The sequence below is a fragment of the Hemiscyllium ocellatum genome, chromosome 21 (genome assembly GCF_020745735.1).
Source record: "Hemiscyllium ocellatum isolate sHemOce1 chromosome 21, sHemOce1.pat.X.cur, whole genome shotgun sequence".
NCBI classification, from domain to species: Eukaryota; Metazoa; Chordata; class Chondrichthyes; order Orectolobiformes; family Hemiscylliidae; genus Hemiscyllium; species Hemiscyllium ocellatum.
Genome location: NC_083421.1, coordinates 39,791,484 through 39,816,349, shown reverse-complemented (window position 1 = coordinate 39,816,349; position 24,866 = coordinate 39,791,484).

Genomic DNA, 24,866 nt, shown 5'->3' with positions numbered 1-24,866 from the left:
CCAACTTACACACTATACCGCAAACAAAATAACTTTTCACCACAAAATAAACAAGGATCCAATTCATTTGCAGAGTCTACAAAATGCAAAATTATTTATCAATGAGATATTGTTCTAAATCTATTATTTTGTATTTTGACACAGGCAATGAATTGAATTTATGTTAATTGCATGTGTAACATGAAAAGCAATGACCAGAACACAAGAAGTGTGACAGCTTTAAGTTATTGTCTGTGCATTTATTACTTTGTTGAGATGTTTGGCTTGAACCTCCATTCCATTTGTATGTGCTTCAAATTCATAACCTTGAGATGCAAACAGATTTGTTTTTAATCTCCAACAATTCTCAGTTCTGTTAAATATGTTATCTTGTAGATTATTTTTCTCAACATTTGTCTGCCTGTTGCATTCTTTTCTCTAACACTCTCTGAACAAATGGCTCATTGAAGCAAATTCTGTTCCTGTTCTTATGGATGAGCCAGCTGATATTCTCAGTATTGCTCAGACTCACATTGTGTAGAAATTAGGCACCTTTTTTTCACCGGTGACTCTATTTTGCACTTGTTTTCTTTCAACTTCCTACCTAGCCCACACCCCCTCACACCAGCAGCAGCATTTCACCTTCTGCTATCTTAGGGGCATACCACAAAAGCCCCCAGTGGAAAATGAAATCATACAATACCTAACCTCAAGATGTCTTTCCATCTAGTTTACTCTCTTTTTGATCAAGCAACTATTGCAGCTGTAGCTATTAATCAAAATACACTTTTCAAAACTCCATCGAGTACAGATAAAACTCAATTGTCATAACAGATCTTCAGAGATGCTTTTTCACGAATGTAAAAGATTAATTGTTTGAAACAATTACCGATTAAGTGGATTTGTGAGACTGGCTGACTGGAAGAAGCATAAACCATTGCTTTACTCTCCCTGGTTAGGGCAGAACATTGCTGATCCTGTTATAATCCTCATGAAGACCAGTAATTTATACTTAAAAGAATTAAAATTCCAATCATTAGCTCAAATAATGGTACATGAAGATTTTGCATCGTAAGACACTTATTGTCACAAACTAAAGCTGACTTTGATGAAAGACAAACTTCAACAGACAATTTATACAATAAATCACAGAATAGAACTTTGTGTTTTTACTTTTAATGAAAAGCAGTCACACTATTTATGGGTTATACATTCCCTGAAGGAGACATTGCATTCTCCAGGAATCAGTTCCAAAGTGATTCTTAAATTTTGAGGGTTAACTCCCATTCTTTTCTTTCATAAATTTTTAACCCAAGAATTGTTTTTCACAGTCAAGGTTTTCACTAGTGATTCTTCCTCTAAGCCCATAAGGTGATCCTTCCAACCTCATCTTACATTCTTACAAATTTGAACTGTTGAATCTGAGTGTGGACTGTGACCCACATTCCTGTGTAGTGAAACAAACAGCCTGGCTGTGGCGAGCTACCCTCACTCTCTCTTTCTACTGGATCCTTGCACACTGACCCACTTGTATGTTTCAGGGATTTCTTTTGGAAATCCTGGAAACCAATCCTACCAATGTCTGTCTTTGGATTCTTCTCTTCTTAATGACAATCTCCATAGCAACGTGAAACATATTAGTGTTATATCTTGGTATAAATGTTTATCCTTTGGCCTTTCAATTTCATTCTATCCTACAATAAATTAATCATTACAGTTTATAAAACCCAACATTCTTGATATTGGTCTGTTAAGTTTGTTATGACTGCTAAATACTGCAATATAGATTAGATTAGATTACTTACAGTGTGGAAACAGGCCCTTCAGCCCAACAAGTCCACACCAACCCGCCAAAGCGCAACCCACCCAGACCCATTCCCCTACATTTACCCCTTTACCTAACACTAGGGGCAATTTAGCGTGGCCAATTCACCTAACCTGCACATTTTTGGACTGTGGGAGGAAACCGGAGCACCCGGAGGAAACCCACGCAGACACGGGGAGAATGTGCAAACTTCACACAGTCAGTCGCCTGAGGCGGGAAATGAACCTGTGTCTCTGGCGCTGTGAGGCAACAGTGCTAACCACTGTGCCACCGTGCCGCCCACGGTGGCATATTTTAAATTGTTTCATTAACCCAAGGTAAAGTGGGATAATGAAGAGAGAAATGTGATGTGCTATTAGTTATTCCTGATAATAATCCCAGGTGGGCTGATTACTACGAGGTAAGGGTCCAGGTCGAGCCTTATTGAAATTCAGACGCTAGGTTTAACACTTCAGCAGGAAGGACAGAGCAGCTGGCTTTGCTATAGGTAGACTTACAAACTTGAAGTCAAAATCAAAGAGTCTGCAGAGTGAGACATAGGGGAGAGAGAAAAGAATGCTGTGTATGCGAAAAGCAATGAATCTACAGCTGTGAAAGCAGAATGCTAGTCAGACAACAGACATGCCTTAGGAAAAGTTAATGACCAAGCAGTCATTAGTGGGTGCCTTACTGGCGGAAATCAATATGATTATACTCAAGAGGATAGAGTGAAGAAGCTTTTAAAAGGATTATTGTACTAGCTTAACAGGGAGAAGAGAGCACTCAAAATTGTCAGGAGGGATTCCAGGCTTTAAAAGCAAGACTTCATTTCTGTGAAGAATGCAATGTAGTATATGACTGCGGTGTGTGGTTACTGATTATACTAGGAAATTAAGAACATATACATGTTTAGTGCTGTATTGCCTACCAAGTGATTTTTTAAAAAATCATTCATGGGATGTTGGATTTAATCAAAGTTGGTTTTACCTTGTTTATTACATTAAAAGTCTTAAAACATGCAATCTTGTGTGATTCTTTGTTCTGGTCACTGAGAATTCAAATTTCTTTTTAAAAGTTAACAGTTTCAAAGGAAGTTGTAATATGTGAACTTTAAAAAATTATGAAAGGCATGATAGGGTATATTGTGAGTTGTTTCCATTGGCAGATTGTCTAAGATCAGAGAGCATAAGTTTAAGTTGATGAGTAAATGGTTTAGAGAGGATCTGAGGAATTTTTTTTTACCAAAAGGGTGGTAGAAATATGGAATACACTGCCTGAGAGAGTGGTAGAGTTAGGTGCTCTTGCAACATTTAAGAAACATCTGGATGAATACTTAAAATGTCAGGGTATAGTTGGCTATGGAATAAGCCAGGTAAATGGGATTAGTGTAGTTTGTTATTTGTTGGTGAGCATAGACATGGTGGGCTAAAGGGCTCCGTTTCTATGATGTAAGACTATATGGCACTCAGGAATACTCTGTGACATAAGTGACACTAGCAACAATATGCAGACCCATTATCACTAATACAGATATATTTTAAAAATACATGAACCATTCAGTTCACACTGAACTGATAAATGTTAAAAACGTTAGCAGCTTTAATTTGGAAAATAGTTTATAATACAGCAAAACAATGTATAAAGAATAAACATTAAGAAGGATAAAGCATAGGAACATTCATTGCATTGAAAAATCTTTAATAAGGTGTGATTTGTGTTTTTGAGATCACCATCATGGAATGTGGTGCTGTAGGATCTGTTTTATTTTAAGTTGGGGAACAGTCCACAGTGGTTTTATTTGTATTATTCCTCAGGATCAGTTAAGGCAAAGTCCATTTGACTAATTTAACCACAACTAAATTCAAATGGTGAGTCAGGTTGAGGATGATTCCATGGAATCATTTCACGCTTCATTTGTTATGCCTTGTTCTATAATCAGCACAATCTCTGCCAAACTCAGTCTGAGCACCAACCTTGTGAACACTGAAACATTGTGAGATTCATGTTTCAAACATTACAAAATCCAGTTTGGAAAATGTTACCCTGCGATACAGTACATTACACAGTCGACTGAAAGAACTTATCTGTAAAAACCATGTGAGGATGAAAACATTTTGAATTGTCACAAAGATGGATGTAGTAACCCCATGGCTATGGGACTGCCCACTTAACTGAGAATCTAAGCGTTCAAATCTCAATGGGCCAAGTCATGAAGGCAAATTTAGGAATCTGTGGGCTAACATCAGGAAAAATAACCACAAAAAGTCCAAATGAATCATTAATATCCTCCAGTAAGTTCTGTGCCATACTTGTGGTTTACCCTAATCCTCAGGCCATCTCAATTCATTCCTTTTATCAAAATGACCCTGTCCCAGAATCTTGTGGCAGAGCTAACTCAAGGTCACACTGGCAGGTCAGAGTCCTGCCTATGGAGCTCCAAGAATTTGAGGAACTGCCTGCTCAGATCAAACTGGAGCCCAGTACTTACTATGAATGAGCATTTTAAAAATAATAAGAATTCTGCTAAATTAATTTGTCCTCTTGTTTGAATAGATGCACTATACATTACCGAATTCTCTCCTCTCTATCCTTTAACACTAAATTCTCTCCTCTACCCCGAACTTTGATATTTTACTATTTGTGTACCTCTCAAAGACTTGTAATATCATTTCCAGTGTGTTTTACATTGTGATCATGTTTTAAATGCATTCAATTCATAATGGAGTCAAAAGCTAAATATGTATTCCTTTTTGTTGCATATGACAGCTGGATAGAATCACAATGAGTGAATGTGTGCAAACTGTTGAGAGCCCCACCATCTCCTGTCCAACTAACTTTAGCTTATTATATAATGAATATATTCTAAATATTCAAGCCAGCATTGGTTGGTGCATTGACATTGTGTAATATGAAAAGGTAGTTTAATTTTGCTATACACCAAATTTCTTTACAAGTAACTGCATATTAGAAATTACAGTGTAAATCTCAAGGAGGACAAAACCATTTTCTTTGGGCCCTTTGTTTTTAGTTTTACATTTTAAATATCTTACTGAACCTCCAATTTACTTGGGCCACTTAAAACCCAAAAGAACAATGAGCAATACAATGCTTATTTTGAGAAGCCTTCAGGATCTGCAGTATTTCTGATTTAACTATTCATAAGGTGGTACAAGAATATTGCAAGAAGGGTAACAAATAAGGTGAAGTTTTCCCAGGGTCTGAGCACCGTGGACTATCATGAGTAGTAGAACTCGGCGTGATACTTGACAAGGTTAATCTCAATGTCAAGATCATCTCACTGCAATTTGTTCACTTTTCAAAAGCAGCAAAGCTAGATTCTCGCAAGGCAGCGTCAAGTTCCTGATTGACAATCATTATTACTTGTTAACAGCCTAACTCAACACAGGTTGCAATCTTACCACACTCACTGTACAAATGAGCTGCCAGGAAAACATGACCTGGAAACCAGAGTGAACTCTTAACAGGTTCAGCTCACCACTTTGTTCCAAAAGGTTTCCATGTTGGATATTGGCAATCAATATCTTGGACAGTTTCTTGGCGCAGGCTACATGCACCCCAGATCCTATGGATGCTGGCATCTGACTTGGGCCATCCTCTACGATTACCATGGAACATCGTAATCTACTTAGGGGACACTTCTACACATCAATGCTACACTGGCAACTCTCATTGTAATGCTGCAAAAAGAACACTATGTGCTCAGCAACATGCACCAGCTCAAAGGCTGACCGGGCTGTATCTATGGGTTCTTCTCTAGTTGTCATATTGCTCACTCTCTCTCAGCCTACCTGGATGATCGCAGCTTCACTGCATGGTGTTGCCTTGCCTTTTGGCACTTTGATTCCTCAGCTAGAGATACTGGGTTGTTATTACAACCTTAGTCTAGCCAAGGAGGATAGGCTTCGCTCTGGGGGTCCCAACACAGTAAGCCAAGAGCAGCCTCCGATACAAGTCCAGGCCTTGCTTGGGATACTCTGCTGATAAGGAGTGAGGAGCCAAATAATGGGCAGCCACAACTTTCCGTCTTGACCCTTTATTTTTCCCGTATTCTGGGCTGTTTTGCTCCTGGAATGAAAAAGGGATGGTTATTACAGAAAGTGAAAGTGTCCAGTATAACAATCACTGATGGTGCAGCTGGAGAGGTTTCCGAAGTTCGTGTGCCCTATGGGCTTTAAAAGGTGGCACTGTTATCCGAAATGCCAGTCAATTCCAGCCTCTCTGATGAATGCCTGGTTGGTTCAGATATGGTGCATGGTGCGTGGTGCAATGGGGGGAAGAATCAAATGTGATTTTCATACTTAAACTTCAATCAATGTGGAGACTTTGGTTCATTACAGTGAGAATCCTCCCCGATCACTCCACACGACATGCACTTAGCCAAAAACCTGTAAGATTCAGCCCACGGTCCTTTCCAAAAGATTTATGAAACATTTTAATTATTGTTTAATATTGTTTCCCTGGTATCAAAGGTCAGATTTATTTAAAAATTTGTTTTTTCCCTTCATAGTTTACAAGTCACCTTTGCAGTGGTAGTGAGACATGGGCACCAAATGCCAGTCTTGTCAGCAATGCCCTATGCTATGAAAGTAAATAAAAACAGAGTATTTCCAAAGAGTAGTCATATCATATTTGAAGCATTATCTCTGTTTGTCTCTCTGGATGCTGCCAGACCTGCTAAGTTTCTATAGCATTTTCTGTTTTTATTTCAGATCTCCAGCATCAGTAATACTTTGATTCTATTCAACTAATTTGAAATCTGTGTTCTTCAGGGAAGCAACTTTTCTTTTACCGAATCCAACAATCAGTTCCTTCCCCTGCCTTCCAGCTTCACTGATTCACTAAATGTAACTGCTCTATTAACCCCGATTAATTCCAAAGGATCGTATATGGGTATCCTAGCACCATGACCAGAAATAGTGACAAACTAGTCAATGTGAGGTGAAGACCTGGACCCTTGGTATTGAAACACCACTCCACATTGTTGTGGTATAACCAAACCATCAAAAGCCACCAACTTTCATGTCCTCTGTCTAGTAAATTAAACTCAGCTGCAAACATGAAATAAAAATTGCTTTTCCTTTTTCCTCCATCTGCTGAGTATTATTAATCCATGTCTGATAAATGCTCCACTTTTGTTTTTAAATTCAGACAGTTTTCATTATTATTTTTTAGAACTGGAAGCAAATTTCCATTAGCATATATTCAATTAGCAACAAGCTTCCAACAACTGAAAGCAGATGACATACATCCTAGCAGAATGTGAGAAAAGTTTTCATGAACTTAGGTTTAAAAAGGAGGACATGTTTGACACACTACTCCCTTCCCCAGACATTTCAGAGAACAGAAAAAAGGTGAGTGTGACTCATCAGGCTATGTTTTCTCAGTACAGTAATGCAATGATTAAATCCTCTTCTTAATTGTCTCAGACAACTTACACGGAATTGACACTGTGTAACAAAATACATACTTCAAATGGAAATTTGGCAATCTAACACCAAAACAACAGCTTTCATTTTCAAAATCATGTAAACCATTCTATTAAACACTACATAATAGGAGCATGACTTACTTTCTTCTGAGTCTATAATTCTCAAAGATCTCTGAAGAAGAAAACAAAATCACACTATATCAGTGCCTGAAGAGTTGAAAGGGAGGAAAAAGAGTGGAGGGAGGACAATGATAAAATGAGTATTATGTATAAACAGCTGGAGTTTAAGTTGTTTACTGTGACAATGGTGCCTTTGATGATGCCTAAAGTGATGCCTTGATCCTGCCAAGCATAAGGACAGTAAAGTGTTCGGCTCCATTTAATATTTGACACATAACCATTTGCTTGTCCATATGTCATATTTATGATAAAGGAAGTTAGGCATTATTAACGAGTAACTGGATTATTCTGCTGCTCCAAGTAGAAATAACACGGGTATTACCAGCATTTTGACTGAATGAGCTATAAAAATAAAATGCCAGGAAGCTCTAAACATTGTGTCTGACTCCCTGCCATATTTCACAACTGATTATCCATGAAGGAAATTGAGTGACACCATAGGTTCATATAGTGACCCTTCATTTCTAGGCCCTGGATCTAAATGCAGCCTGTGTTGCTTTTGGATAATTGGTTCTAATGTTGAAACGCAAAATGAGTTTGTGTGATTTCAACTCTGTCGGCAGTCCTACTTGTTATATAAAGTACTGGTTCTGAAAGTGCTAATTCTGAAGATTGCATTAAGCTCCACCTAATCCAACGATGTCAGAAGGACTTGCGTGGGGAAAGGGAAAACTCTTTAGAGGAGGACTGGCCTGGTATCTTTCATCTCCTCATGGTCTTTATAATAATGTCTAAATTATACCTGATCGCTACCGCATAGTAAATATATCTTATTTAAGATATTGAGTCTTTTCTCTCCACTACCTAGTGGTTTCCCCCTACCCCATAAAGACCAAATAGGCCTTACACACCCAGTCGGAAAAGGAGGTGGTTTGAGGAATCTTCGTATCACATGTGGCAATGGCTTGCAACATGGTGCCAGCTGTGGTCATCCAAAGATCCAGTCTACCAACACTGACAGCATTGTGGATTAGGGTTCAATTTCGATATGCTGATTGAAGAAACTTTCTCTACAGCTTTAAGAGTGATTCAAGCAGACACTCAGCAGCAAACACATTGACAGACTCAAAAAGCAGAATGTACAAAGGAAAACGTGTTTCAGACCTGGTAAGAGAAGCACAACTGCATGAGTGAACTGGAAGGTGCATACAACTGGCAGACTAGTCACTCCTAGCAGTTACAGATTGCATTGGGTACGCTGTAATATAGGAACGGCCCCAATTAAATATTCAGCCACAGAGATCGAAAGGACAACAGAGGCTGAAATCCTTAGTTACAAAGTGGGAAGCTTTTCTTAAAAATAGTGAAGTTTCAGGCTGAAAAGGCTCATTTTAAAGAAGAACTACTTACAGATGAAAATGAGCTCTGGTGTCTTCGTGGACAGACACAGTAAGGGCACAGCTGCAGTATGGCCAATCAAAAACCACTGAATTCATTTACACCAAGGTTGCAGCGCTGGGAATATTGCAAAACCAGAATTAAAATAACAGACAAAAGATTTAGACTTTTAAGTGGACAGAATCTAGCTGAAGAAGAAAGTATTGAGGCCATAATAATAGTGGGAGTTCCATAATTAAAGCCATAGTTAGGGCAAGAAGAATTTGTCAAGGCCACAGAAATGGCTCCGTTCAGGGAAACCATTAAAGTGAAGTATAATCATGCTTTAAATTGCAACATGCTTTATTAAAAATGCTGCAGACTGTATGAGTCATTTATGGGAAAGCTGTTAAGCAAACGATCACAGACATCTAGATTATTTATTCCTGAAGAAGGGCTCATGCCCGAAACATCGATTCTCCTGCTCCTTGGATGCTGCCTGACCTGCTGCGCTTTTCCAGCAACACATTTTCAGCTCTGATCTCCAGCATCTGCAGTCCTCACTTTCTCTAGCTAGATTATTTAGTAAAGTAAGGGATAAAAAATATCAAAAGCCCAGATATCATTCACTTTGTTCATTCAAAGTCAGTGAATTTTACGCACAGAACTCCATCTCATTCTCCCAATTCCTCCACCTTCACCACATCTGCTTGGGCAAGGAGACATTCTACTCCCAAGCATCCCAGATATTCACCTATTTCAAACCACGTACTTTTCCTCCCTCTGTCATCTAGATAGCCCTCCACCATGCCACCTCCATTTCCCAGTCCACTGCTCTGAACTCCCCCACCAAATGCAATAAGGACAGGGTCCCCCTTGTCCTCATCCACCAACCCACCAGTTTCTGCATCCAAAGCATCATCCGCAAACACTTGCGCAAACTCCAAATGGACCCCACCTCCTAGAGCATCTTCACACCAACCCCTCTCAGCCTTCTGCGAGTACAGTTCCCTTCAACAGTCCTCAGTTTGCGCCACTCTCCCCAAACTCTCTCCCAAACCCCCAGGTACGTTCCCCTGCAACTGGAAAAGATGCAAAAGCTGCCAGTACACCACCGCCCTCACCTCCATCCAGGGCCCCAAACAGTCCATCCAGGTGAGACAGAGGTTCACCTATCTCTTTTCCAACCTAGTTTACTGCATCAGGTGCTTGCAATGTGGTCTTTTCTACATCAGGGAGACCAAACATAAACTTAGGGAACGGCTCACTGAGCATCTCAGTCAGACCGCAGGGGCCGACCGGACCTCCCAGTCACCATCCATTTTAATTCCCCTTCCCACTCCCTTTCCGACATGACCATCCTTGGCCTCCTCCATTGCCACAACGAACCACACCACAAATTGAAGGAACAACACCCCATCTTCCATTTGTGCAGTGTACAGCCTGGAGGACTCAACACTGCGTTCTCCAATTTCAAAACACTCCCTTTCTATCCTCTGACTCTCTTCCCAGCGCCCCCCCGCCCCCCACCTTCTGTTCCTCTCAGTCACCTACCGGATTCATTCCACCCATTGACCAACTAGATCGTACCCTCTACATGTCTTCAACTATTCCCGCCTCACCACCCTGCCCCCCCATCACTCCCTTTACCTGCAGCTCCCCCTACACCTACCTCCAGTCCTGAAGAAGGGCTACACCTGAAACATTGACTTCTCCACCTCCTGATGCTGTCTGGCTTGCTGTGTTCTCCAAGCCTCCTGCTTGACTCCCCTTTCATTGTACAAGGATTTAGAAAAAAAACACTTAAGAACTTTCTCAAGTAAATATTTTCAGACATATTGGAATCTGTGCTTTTATGACCCCCTCTGAAAAAAAGGAACAGAATAACCTTGTTAAAGGAACAGCATCATTATACCCCATTAAAAAAAACATCAATATCCTAAGATAGCTTCATTTTGAAACCCTCCTAATCTTACACTCTTAGTATCTTACAACACACATACATTACATTGACTATTAACATGGGAACATGCACCACTACATTCTATTTCAATCTGTCTACTCCTGCCACCAAAGGCCTCCTTTACTCATCCAAGTCTTGACAATACATCGGCAATCACATTTTCTTGTTCTGCCACATGCACAATTTTCAAATTGAATGGCTGTAACAACAACCTCCACCTCCAAACAGTCTTGAGCTTTTGTCCTTAAATTTCTCCACAAGCTTCAATGGGTTATGGTCAGTGTATATATGATTGTCTCAGATACATCACAGGTAACATAAATGTTGAAATGTTGTAAAGCCAAACTCAAAGTTTCCTTGTCAACTGTTGAATATTTCTGCTGATGAATATTTAGTTTCCTAGAGAAATACCCAATGGGTTTTTCTATTTTCTCATCATCTTCCTATAAGAGTACAGGACTGACACCCACATCATTCGCATCAATAGCCACCTTGAATCCCCTGGCGTAACTAGGTGTGGCTAATACTGGGGCAGTGATTAACACAGCTTTCAGGCTGTCAAATGCCTTCTAACAGTCCGCTGTCCATCGAAACTTCTTGTCTTTCTTTAATAATTCAGTGAGTGGAGTAGCCACACTGCTACATTTGGGAAGAATTTCTGAGAAAACTCATTCAATCTCAGGAATTGTAATACTGCTGTTTTTGTCGATGGTATGGAAAACTCCCCAGTTACCTTTCCTTTTGTATCCTGAGGGGCCATTTGTTCATGTCCAATAGCACAGTCCAGAACGATGACTTGGGCTTTGGCAAATTCACTTTTAGCCAGGCTTAACATCAAGCCTCCCTCCCAAAGTTGATCAAACAATTCTGATAAATGTTGCAAATGTTCCTTCCACGTGTGACTAAAAATCACCAAGTTAACAATATATACCCACAACTGGGTAATCGGGAAAATACCTTTTTGGTTAATCTTTGAAATGTGGCTGGTTAAATTTTTCATACCAAATGGCATGAGTTTAAATTGATGCAGTCCATTCGGCATTACGAAAGCTGAAATTGTCTTCCCACTTTCAGATAAAGGTACCTGCCAGTATCCCCTGAGCAAGTTCAACTTAAGTTGCTTGTCTCATCTTTTCAATACAGTCATCCAAACATGGAATTGGATATGCATCAGTCTTTGTAACTGCATTGACTTTGCAATAGTCCACACATAACCATTGAGTACCATCTGGTTTTGGCACCATGACTATGGTGAGCTCCAGTCACCGTAACTCACTTTGATTATGTCATCTTGGAGTATGCATTCAACCTCCTGTTGAAACTGTGTGATCTTTAGAGGGTTATGCCTATAAGGATGTTGCTTAGTCAGAATAGCATTTCCTACATCTACATCATGCAAAATTAGGTTAATACTTCCCAGCTTATTTCCACATATCTCCAGTGTGGTAGGAATAACTCTTCCAAGTCATTTCAATTTTCTTCTGTAATTTACCCCAATTTTTGACAACTTCCTCATTGACTAAATTAATTTGAGGAATTCTGCTTCAGAATCCTCTGAACTTGATTCTTCACTGTGTTGTTACCAATTACAGTCTCCTTTTACTTTCCTTCCCTGTCAAAACACCTTGTGAGTGTATTCACATGACACGCTCTGTGTGATTTCTTTCTGTCTGGAGTCCTTATGAAATAGTTCACCTCACTCAATCTCCTTTCGACTTTATTGGGTCCACTAAACCTTGCTTTTAAGGGTTCACCTACCGCTGAAAGTAACAGTAATACCATATCTCCGATAGCAAGATTGAGAGCTTTTGATTTCTTGTCTGCCTTCTGTTTCATTGTATGCTGTGATATGCTGTCTAGCCAACTCCCTCGCTCTATTTCATCATTCCCTAAAATTTGACACATAGTCCAAATATGTGGTCTCTGAAATATAATTTCTCCTTAATCAATTTTAATGATCATCTCACTTCATACCCAAAAACTAATCCAAAAGGACTGAATTTGGTTGATTCATTTGATACATCTCTGGTGGCAAAAAGTACAATTCCTTTATCCCAATCATCTGGATAGTCTTGACTATAAGCCCTCAACACGGTCTTTAATTTCTGATGCCACTTTTCTAAACCTCCCTGCGATTCTGGGTGGTATGCAGTAGAATTGAACATTTTTATTCGGAAGCTGTCCATAACTTCCTTGAATAATTTCGATGTGAAGTTTGACCCTTGATCTGATTGTATCTTTGTGGGTAGTCCATGTCTAGTGAAGAATTTGAGTAACTCCTCTACAATCCCTTTAGCTGTGATATTGTGTAATGGAATGGCCTCTGGAAATCTAAAAGACACATCCATTATTGCTAATAAAGACTGATGCCCACTTTCTGTTTTAGGTAGAGGTCCCACACAATTCAGACTCTTGTAAAAGGTTCCTCAAATGCAGGAATAGGTATTTAGGACTGCCTGTGGTTTTCCAATTACCTGGTATGTATGGCACGAGTGGCAAAATTCAACTACATCCTTGTGCAGTCCAGGCCGGTAACAATGTTTTTGTAGTTTATCTTGAGATTTTCTTACCCAAAAATGACCTCCTACTGGTAGTTCATGTGCTACCCGCAAACTTCCTTTCTAGAATCCACTGGTATTATGTCTTGATGAATTTCTGCCCATTTCTCATCTACTAGAACACGTGATGGTCTCCATTTCCTCATTAAGACATCATTTTTAAGATAGTACCATACCGGGATATATCTAAATTCATCTTCTATGCATGCTTTTTGATACAATTGGTTCAGTTTCTCACCTTTCTGTAAAAAATCAGTTAATTTCTCTGAGCTAAACATGTCTGCTTTGTCATCTATCTGTTTTGTCTAAACCATCTGTTCAAGCAGTGTCTCTGCTAATTCCACGTCAACTTTCTTATCTGTACTCTTTGATCTCTCTTGTTTCAACTTGTGACTTTGTGACCTCATTACCACAGAGTCAGGAAAAATCCCAGGATGTGCTTCCTGGAGTAGTTCAGTTGCCTGAGGTTCCACTGACTTCCATAGTAGACAGCTCTCCTACCTGTGAACCAGCTATATCATTAACAATGACAAATTGTATTCCTGGAGCTGAGAGTTGTCCAGCACTCCTACCACAACTTGTCCACTCTTTACATTATTGAAAGCTTCTTGTCTCACCGTGAAATCCCATTACTAGTATTTTTTTCTGGCAATAGACCTTCAGAGGTACATATCTCCTCAGCTTTCAGCATCCCTTAACATTGTAACCTCTTTACCTGCTGCTCCTGGCCTTTGCTAGTGAACTTTACCTTCACAAGTATATGGTTTAAGAAGATCTGGCACATCCTTCTAAACCAACCTCCAACCAGGTTGTACATTCTGATACAGCTTTTTAGGCTTCATTGTGCTTTCCAACAAAAGCACAAAAGATAAAACCTTTCTACCACTCCAACAAAATTCACTGATCTATCCTGTTTTCTTACATCTGACTTTCCAGTGCTTTTTCTAACCCACCAACACTGTGATTTCACATGGCCTACTTCATTGCAATGAAACATCAGAGCTTTTTAACTTCTCTTGCCCCTTCAAAATTTCCTTTTTACCCTGTGGTAAATTATCCTTATCATCTTTACTGAGATCTACCTGTCCCTTACCACCTGAGGATTTCTCTTATCCCCAATTTCTATCCCTCATGGATTGAAATTGATGTTGGAAGCCAAAATTTGATTTATGAATCAACTTGTAATCATCAGCCATTTCAGCTGTTAATCTTGCCATTATAATTCTCTGCTCTTCCACAGGAGTTCTCACTAGTTCAGGAAGTGAATTTTTGAAAACCTCCAAAATAAGAGAGTGGAATCTATGGTCAAGAAGAAGAAGAAGGCTTATGATAGGGCAAAATGTGAAAACTCAGATAGGGTGCTTGAGGGTTACAAGAAAGACCTAAAACGAGAACTCAAAAGAGCCAAGAGGAAACATGAGAAGTTGTTGGCGGATAGGATCAGAGTTAACCCTAAGGCTTTCCATAGGTATGTCCAGAATAAAAGAATGATGAGAGTTAAATTAGGGCCAATCAAAGATAGTAGTGGGAAGTTGTGTGTGGAGGCAGAGGAGATAGGGGAAACACTAAATAAATATTTTTCAACAGTGTTCAACATAGAAAATGACAATATTGGCGAGGAAGATACAGAGATACTTTCATCTAGACTAGAATATATTGAAGTTCATAAGGAAGAGGTATTGGGAATTATTACAGAATGTGAAGATAGACAAATCCACTGGGCCAGATGGGATCTATCCTAGGATCCTCTGAGAAGCAAGGGAAGAGATTGCCGAGCCTTTGGCATTGATCTTCAAATCATCATTGTCTGCAGGAATAGTACCTGAGGACTAGAGGATAGCAAATGTGGTTCCCCTGTTCAAAAAGGGTAGTAGAGATAACCCTGGTAATTACAGACCAGTGAGTCTCACTTCAGTTGTTGGTAAAATGTTGGAAAAGGTTATAAGAGATAGGATTTATAACCATCTAGAAAAGAATAATCTGATCAGGGATAGTCAGCACGGTTTTGTGAAGGGTAGGTCATGCCTAACGAATCTTATTGAGTTTTTTGACAAAGTGACCAAACAGATAGATGAGATGAAACCAGTTGATGTGTTGTATATGGATTTCAGCAAGGCGTTCGATAAGATTCCCGACAGGAGGCTATTATACAAAATGTGGAGGAATGGGATTGTGGGAGACATAGTAGTTTGGATAAGTAATTGGCTTACTGAAAGAAAACAGAGGGCTGTAGCTGATGGAACGTGTTCATCTTGGTGTCCAGTTACTAGTGGTGTACCACAAGGGTCAGTGTTAGGTCCACTGCTGTTCATCATTTTTATAAATGACATGAATGAGGGCATAGAAGGGTGGGTTAGCAAGACGCTAAGGTAGGCGGAGTTGTGGATAGTGATGAAGGATGTAGTAGGTTGCAGAGAGACATAGATAGGATGCAGAGCTGGACTGAGAGGTGGTAAATGGAATTTAATGTGGACAAGTGTGAGGTGATGCACTTTGGACTGAGTAATCGGACTGCAAAGTACTGGGCTAATGATAGGATTCTAGGGAGTGCGGATGAGCAGAGGGATCTCGGTGTCCATGTACACAGATCCCTGAAAGTTGCCACCCAGATTGACAGGGTTGTTAAGAAGGCATACAGTGTTTTGGCCTTTATTAATAGAGGGATTGAGTTCCGGAACCAGGAGCTTATGCTGCAGCTGTACAAAGCTCTGGTGCGGCCACACTTGGAGTATTGTCTACAGTTCTGGTCACCACATTATAAGAAGGATGTGGAAGCTTTAGAGAAGGTGCAAAGGAGATTTACGAGGATGTTGCCTGGTATGGAGGGAATGTCTTAGGAGGAAAGGCTGAGGGCCTTGAGGCTGTTCTCTTTAGAGAGAAGAAGGTTGAGAGGTGACTTAATAGAGACGTACAAGATAATCAGAGGGTTAGATAGGGTGGACACGGAGAGCCTTTTTCAAAGCATGGGGAAGGCAAACACGAGGGGACACAGCTTTAAAGTGAGGGGAGATAGGTATAAGACAGATGTCAGAGGTAGTTTCTTTACTCAGAGAGTAGTAAGGATATGGAATGCATTGCCTGAAATGGTCGTAGATTCACCAAGTTTAAGTTCATTTAAGTCTTCATTGGACAGGCAAATGGATGTAAATGGAATAGTGTAGATGGATGGGCTTCAGATTAGTTAGACAGGGCAGCGCAACATCGAGGGCCGAAGGGCCTGTACTGCGTTGTAATGTTCTATGAGTACTATGAGTAATCATCTAAGAGTGCCATAGGTTTACTTTATTTTTAATGCCCTTATCCATCTATCAAAATTACTTTCAAATTCAATGTAGGTTTGACTGGGGTCCCTCCTTAGATTCCTGAAACGTTGTCTGTAGGCTTCTGGCACAAGCTCATCTGCACTTAAAATGGTTTTCTTCACCTCCTCATACACCCCAGAGACCTCCTCTGAGGTAATGTGAATACCTCACTAGCCCTACCTACAAGTTTTGTTTGGATCAACAAAAACCGCATGGTCACTGGCCACTACATTTGTTTAGCCACCTTTTCAAATGAGATAACAAATGCTTCTACATCCTTCTCATCAAATTTAGGCAATGCTTCAATATATTTAAACAGATCTCCACCAGGCCTTCAGCTATCATGGGTTTGCTCATCCTCACTCTCTTCGTCACTAAGTCTACCTTCAGCCTTCATTTCCATCCGTTTAAGCTGACTTTCTTGTCTAAGTGCCAACATCTGAAGTTCAAACTGTTTCTCTTTCTCCCTTTCATCACTCTCCTTTTTGTTCTGCTAGAACTTTTCATTCTTTTTCTCTTTCCTCTGCTCTTAATCATAATTCAATCAATTTCATTTCTTTTCCTCTTTTCTTTTCCTTTTGCCCCTAACTCAAGCTGCTTCATTTTCAATTGAATATTGGCCATCTCTAAAGATTCTGAAGGCGTTTACATCAAATTTAAATGCTGAGCTATTGCTATAGTTATCTCTCCTTTTCTAATGGACAAAGGTAGCTCCAACTCCAGCTTGGCTGCCAATTCCAGCAACTCTTCCTTGTTCACCTGAGGTAAATCTCCCAAAGTCATTTCTTCCACCCTCAGAAAACTCTTAGTGACTGAAAGAGCCATTACTCCACCTAGCACTGTTTAAACCAATTAAATTCAACACTTGGCACAAAAGACGCTCACCTACACTCACAGCCTTTGAGTCCAGCAACCATAATCTCAAATCGGAATGATAGAACAAATCCTGCAAAGAGCCCCCAGTCTGTTATGGACCAGATCCCCTCAAAACATTTCAAGAAGGTAGCCTAGGCCCTAACTTTTCTAGTTGTTTTATAGGTGTATAGTGGATAATCCAGAAGTGACATAGCTGGTCAAATCACTCAGTTTTAAACAAAGCAGAATTTATTTACCAACTACTGAATAAAACACAAACAAAAGAGACCAGAATACAGAATAACTTACCTATCTGAAAACTCAGTCGAGTCTATCACAACTTAATAATGCTGTTCCAAATACTTACAACATCCCATAAACACCCCTTGGCTAAAAAGGTAAAAATCAACGCAGGTTCTTATAGGAGACATATCAGAGAGAGAGGGGATCAGCATAGAACGGCTTCTCTGGGTTCCCAGCAGTTTCTCTGGGTTCCCAGCTAAAACTTGACCAGCAGTTGCAAGCAAAACAGCTTGCTCAACACAGACCATGAACTGGAGAACTGGCCACTCCCCTTTCATTGTATAAGAGTTGAAAAAAAACACTTTAAAACGTTATCAAGTAGATAATTCCTGGCATATTGGAAACTGTGCCTTTATCACCCCTCTGAAAAAAAAAGACAGAATAACCTTGTTAAAGGAGCAGCATCATGACAACATGATAAATAAGCCCCAGTTCAGTGGTATTCTTTTAACTTAAGAAAAACACCCAAAGCCTCAACAGAGAGGTTTTCTTTTCGTGTTAATTTGAATTTGGGCAGGTCTGTGAAGTCCTTGGATGAAGATATTTATTCAGACCAGTGCTCCTGAGAGGGGAAGATTACAGCAAAAGTAGATCAGCCTTAGAGTAAAGGGTTAGTTTTAGTTCAAAGTTTGTGAGAAGATTTGTAGCTCGGGTGCTCGTTGTGGTTCTGTTCGCCGAGCTGGGAATTTGTGTTGCAGACGTTTCGTCCCCTGTCTAGGTGACATACTCAGTGCTTGGGAGCCTCCTGTGAAGCACTTCTGTGATGTTTCCTCCGGCATTTATAGTAGTATAATAAATGCCACTATAAATGCCAGAGGAAACATCACAGAAGCACTTCACAGGAGGCTCCAAAACACCGAGGATGTCACCTAGACAGGGGATGAAACATCTGCTACACAAATTCCCAGCTTGGCAAACAGAACCACAACAACGGCTAGTTTTAGTGTCAGATCAGAAGTGACCATAAGATGTAGGAACAGAAGTAGACCATTCAATTCATCAAATCTGCTCCAACACTCAATGAGATCATAGCTGATCTGGTAGGGGATACAATCCTGGAGAGGCTACTTGAAGCTGAGTATGTTTAAGCTGAGTGCATGAAAGTTCCAGGAAGAAGTTATCTGCAGTTGTAATCTATAAATTAAATTCACAAGTGACTTAAATCTACTAATGCGTTAGAGACAGGCACTCTGGTTTGGACATTATATGTTATGGTCTAGGCCAGACCACTTAAAACATTCTTAAGCAGGCCAGACCATTTGCAATTTGTTTCAGTAAGTGTACAGTGCAAATTACGCAGAGTAAGTGAGTAAGGTTGACTACCAGGTTAATAACAGACAATACTTTATTCACAAAATTATACAATGAAACACAAAGAACAGATTGAAGAACCCCTACAGAACTCAGTCTATCCAAACTAGACTTAATTATGCTGTCCTGAACACACACACACACCCCACAGCCCCAATAAGCAAACCCAATGGAACAGATGCTTACAGGTTGTTGTTAGAAGGGCAGAGAGAGAGATAGATGGAGAGAGAGAGAGAGAGTTTGTTTCCACACAGCTTACTGTTGAACTCTCAACCAGTTCTGGACTGAGCTAAACTGCTTACCTAGAGAGCTGAACTCTCCCCTTTCATTCTATAGATCACTTCTAAAACATGACCATTTTGGCTGGAAGTCTCATCTGTTTACAGATAAACAAAAGGCCTCTCAATATCTTTTTTATCTCTGTACCAAACCAGACTGATTGCAGTCCAGCCTGGTTTATTACCCCTCTGAAAAATTATCAAGGACAGAGTATCCTTGAGCCAAGGAATAGCTTTTAGAAAAAAAGGACTAGCTTTGTGACAAATGCAAGGTTTCTAGGTTCTGTTCCAGGGGTGCGTTTTGAGAACCATTGTTGTTGTTTCTCTTTTCACTTTATAAAGATGCAGGGTTAATGGGATTGTATGTTTAAAAATCTTTGAATTGTGCTATAGGATAGTTTGGTTACTTCTATTTTATCCTCATTTCTTTTGTTAATAAACTTCTGTTTTACTTACAATGCAAAATCTGCAACATTGCATGCTTACATTTCAATAGGAGATCACTTTGTTAAAATCAAAACAAAACAAAATATATCTATCAAGCCAGAGTTCTGTTGGGATCTGACTTGTTCAGCATTAACATCAGCTGGGATCATTAGCAATGTGGGTTATTGAACAAACAAGTGATTGACAACCTCAAGTGACAACTGATAGAAGATTACATTGGGCTTTATAGACTCATGGATGAATTCGAAAAGAAGACAGAATCCACTGAGATTATTTATTTTGGCATAATGAGATGTTTCAAACTGTCAACAGGATGAAGGCCTGGGGTTACACGACATTTCCAGAAATATTTAAACTCCCATCAACTCCGAAGTGAGTCGGGATGACAGAAATTAGCAAAGTTTGAAAGAAGATGCAAATTTTGAGGAAGATGATGAGCAGTATGATCCATCTGAGCTTACTGAAGAGGCTTTAACTGAAGTTATTCAAACAGCAGCACAACCCTGACAACAAATTGTTGCAACAAGTTCAAATTAGATGTCAGATAATAGGACGACATAACTTCAAGAAGAATATTTTAATTTTTTATTTTCCAAGGAACAAACATCTGGGTGGCAGCAACAAAATCAACAGCAATTCTGAGGTAGCATATCTTTCCCATCTGAAATTCTTTCAATTGCTGCTCGAAAAACATCTATTATTTATCATTCTTCTATTCCAGTGTAACTTGCGTGTTTAGCACTTCTTATGCACTTTATGTGGTGTACGAGTGTGTAGCTTGTGCTGTCCGTGTAGCACCCTCTGTCCTGGAGGAGCTCTGTCTCATTTTTACACTATTAGTTGTATATCGTAGAAATGACAAACAAAAGCTACTACTACTACAGCTGGGGATGTGAATATATTGGGTTCACCAGAAAAGCTACCACAGAGAGACAATCCAAGTGTCCAAACTAAATCCACAAGTTGAAGCCCAATAAAGATCTGCTGTTCAGATTAAATGTGGACTCCATGGAAGATTCCATGGAAGCCAATACTGAGATAGGATGACCAAAGTCTGTATATTCAGGACTGATTCAAGCAGAAATGACCTGGCACAGAAATCCAGGATATCACGGAAAAGAAAACAACAGTTTCATCAAGACAGCCATCTTCCATAAAATTCATGAGATTCAAGGTACCCTAGATTATGTTATGGGGAAATGATCTGTTTCAGTAAAAAAAGAATTCCTCCACATAAAAACTTCTGGTGATTACGAGTCCTCCAGATGACGTGATGGATCAATTGTCTGGTTCAGCAGGAACACCACTCTCAGCAAAAAACAGCCACGAGATAAAGCGTCTTACAGGTTTTACTGATACCATACGATCTAGAACAGAATCAAGTTCAGTTGCCTCAAAACAAAGTGTCACCAATCTTCTGAGTCCAAAGGGAGTGTTTCCTGGAAGGGGCATGATGCCTCCAAAATCTGAACAGCTTAGGATCTTGTTTGAACTGTTATCTTATGAATGTAACTCATCTATCACTTTAAATCAAATAGGCTCTGTAGGTCTAGTCAGAAAAGCAGATGGGTTTAGCAGTTTTCCAATGGTTGGTATCACATGCTTAATGCAATGTGCTGTGAACTGTGGTTGTCTGGAGATCCGATCTAGCTACATAATCACGCCACCAATCAGTCACCAAAATGAAGACTTGCAGAAAACTCACAGCATTGCAGTTTGAAATTTATTTCTGAGTTTGAGTAAGGTAGAGTCTTGCTAAAGAATAGAGAAGCTTTACTATGCTGCTGCTAAGATGCAAATTCAAGACTGACTCCAAGACCCAAATTCTCCAACTGGCTGCATATCCTGGGAGTGGGATTCTGCCAATTAGCAAGTGATCTCCAAAGCCAAACTGCTCTCTGGCCCTCAGGTAATGTGGACTTAGGAGAAATGTTGATGATTTGTGCAGTTGAGCTAAACTCCTGGGATAACCCATTATAGATAGGAGAACTGAAAAGCAGCAGTTTAGCAGCACAAGAATGATTTTCTTTAGATGGTAAATTCTTGCAGTGTTGCTGATTGCAATTTATTTGGGCCTCTCCTCGGGCAACCTCACAAGTTCCCCTCTGCCAACCTTAAATCGCTGCACACAAGAGATCAACAGACTTGGCAAAGAGGGTAAGCAGCAAGCTACAATATCTCTCACCAATAGTTTTAAAATCAGCCAGAAAATTTGATGAAAAATCTAGCTTTGCATATCAAAAGTGTGGAATTGAAAAATGCACTGTTTTATTCAGGCAGCCTCATCCAGAAAATGATTTTTAAAAAATTGTCTAGTATTATGTTGAAGAAAAAGTTCAATTTGCTGCATTGACCAACCGGCACTGAATATCCTACTTCGCAAGGTCCAAAAGCATCCAAAGATTTATGAACAAATTGAAGCAGATATATCAGGATCAAGATTCTAAGCCACTCAAATATGTGAGTGGAAAGCAAAGGAGGCAGTTTTATGGGGACTTGGCTGTTTCTCAAGATCCTACTGCATATAATAAATATTTCTGAATAAATTTATCTATTGCTTCAATAGGCAGGAATCTTGGTGAAGCTAGTAAGCCACATTTTTGTGTAGGTGAACTAACTCTTCTTCACTTATCACCCCTCCATTTCTGACAGCACTGACTCATGATGGAGCAAGGGTCCAACAATAGCAAGTAGCTTGTCTGCAGGTGATGGGAGCAGGGGTGGAAGAGGATCATAGCCAAACCACATCCAGTTCTCAACCGATACTCAAACTGGGTATCTTCTGTAGGTCACTGGATAGCTGTCAGCACTGGGCAGCTTTATTCAGTTCCAAATATTTTCTGCATTTATTTGAGCTCTACCAATTGACAACTATAAACTCAGGAATGATAATTAAGAGATCATTCATTATTATTAGCACATATGTCAATCAATAATATGCCATTTTAGTCATAATGAAGAGGGAAAAATGAAAAACAGAGATTTGGAGCAATAATCATAGAAACTCACTGAAGCTTTAACAAAACTCTTGTCCTGAAGGAGGGTTACACCCGAAGCATTGACTTCTCCACCTCCTGATGCTGCCTGGCTTGCTGTGTTCTTCCAGCCTCCTATTTGTCTACCTTAGCAAAATTAATGGCAGCCAAGGGGAAAATTCTTGACTCGCTGAAGTTACATGTTACAGAAAAGTAATATTATAGGAGGACCCTCTATTATATTTGAAGGGCACATCACAACAGGAGTTTTTCAGGAAGTTGTTCTTTTGGAACTGTTGCATCAATGACCATTATAACACCAAGAATGAGGTGTATGAGAATAATTCAACACATTTCAGCTCCATTTATAACTCTGCCAATCATGAAACCATTCAAGTCAGTAAGACTATCAACCAGATTTAGGCTGATTATTGTGCTACCAGGGAACATTCATTCCACATAAGCGACAAGTAATCCTCACCTCAACCAGAGAAGGTCCACTAATTCTCCTTTGACGTTTTCACTGTACTATGTTGATTGACTCAGAAAGGAAGGTGGGGGAAGGGTAGGGGTCATCATCAAACAGAACTTTGACTGGGTTGCCTGCATCAACACTGTGATACTGGGCACAGGTGGGCATTCTATTACTAATAATGAGGGGAGGTTATGCTGAAATATTGGTTAGGCCATAGCTGGAGTGTTGTGTGCATTTCATGGAATCCATGGGTGGCATGGTGGCACAGTGGTTAGCACAGCTGTCTCACAGTGCCAGAGACCTGGGTTCAATTCCCGCCTCAGGCAATTCTCTGTGTGGAGTTTGCACATTCTCCCCGTGACCGCGTGGGTTACCTCCGGGTGCTCCGGTTTCCTCCCACAGTCCAAAAATGTGTAGGTTAGGTGGATTGGCCACACTAAATTGCCCGTGGTGTTGGGTGAAGGGGTAAATGTAGGGGAATGGGTCTGGGTGGGTTACGCTTCGGCGGGTCGGTGGGGACTTATAGAATCATAGAAATGTACAGCATGGAAACAGACCCTTCGGTCCAACCCGTCCATGCCGACCAGATATCCCAACCCAATCTAGTCCATCTGCCAGCACCCGGCCCATATCCCTCCAAAGCCTTCCTATTCATGTACCCATCCAAATGTCTCTTAAATGTTGCAATTGTACCAGCCTCCACCACATCGTCTGGCAGCTCATTCCATACATATACCACCCTCCGTGTGAAAACGTTGCCCATTAGGTCTCTTTTATATCTTTCCCCCCTCACCCTAAACCTATGCCCTCTAGTTCTGGACTCCCCGACCCCAAAGAAAAGACTTTGCCTATTTATCCTATCCATGCCCCTCATAATCTTGTAAACCTCTACAAGGTCACCCCTCAGCCTTCGACGCGCCAGGGAAAACAGCCCAAGCCTGCTCAGCCTCTCCCTGTAGATCAGATCCTCCAATCCTGGCAACATCCTTGTAAATCTTTTCTGAACCCTTTCAAGTTTCAAAACATCTTTCCAATAGGAAGGAGACCAGAATTGCATGCAATATTCCAACAGTGTCCTAATCAATGTCCTGTGCAGCCGCAACATGACCTCCCAGTTCCTGTACTCAATACTCTGACCAATAAAGGAAAGCATACCAAACGCCTTCTGCACTATCTTATCTACCTGCAACTCCACTTTCAAGGAGATATGATCCTGCACTCCAAGGTCTTTTTGTTCAGCAACACTCCCTAGGACCTTACCCTTAAGTGTATAAGTCCTGCTAAGATTTACTTTTGCAAAATGCAGCACCTCACATTTATCTGAATTAAACTCCATCCGCTACTTCTCAGTCCATTGGCCCATCTGGTCCAGATCCTGTTGTAATGTGTGGTAACCCTCTTCACTGTCCACTACACCTCCAATTTTGGTGTCGTCTGCAATCTTATCTCTTAAGCTCACATCCAAATCATTTATGTAAATGACAAAAAGTAGAGGACCCAGCACTGATCCTTTGGCACTCCACTGATCACAGACCTCCAGTCTGAAAAACAACCCTCTGTCTTCTACCTTTGAGCCAGTTTTGTATCCAAATGGCTAGTTCTCCCTATATTCCATGAGATCTAAGCTTGCTAATCAGTGTCCCATGGGGAACCTTTTCGAACGCCTCACT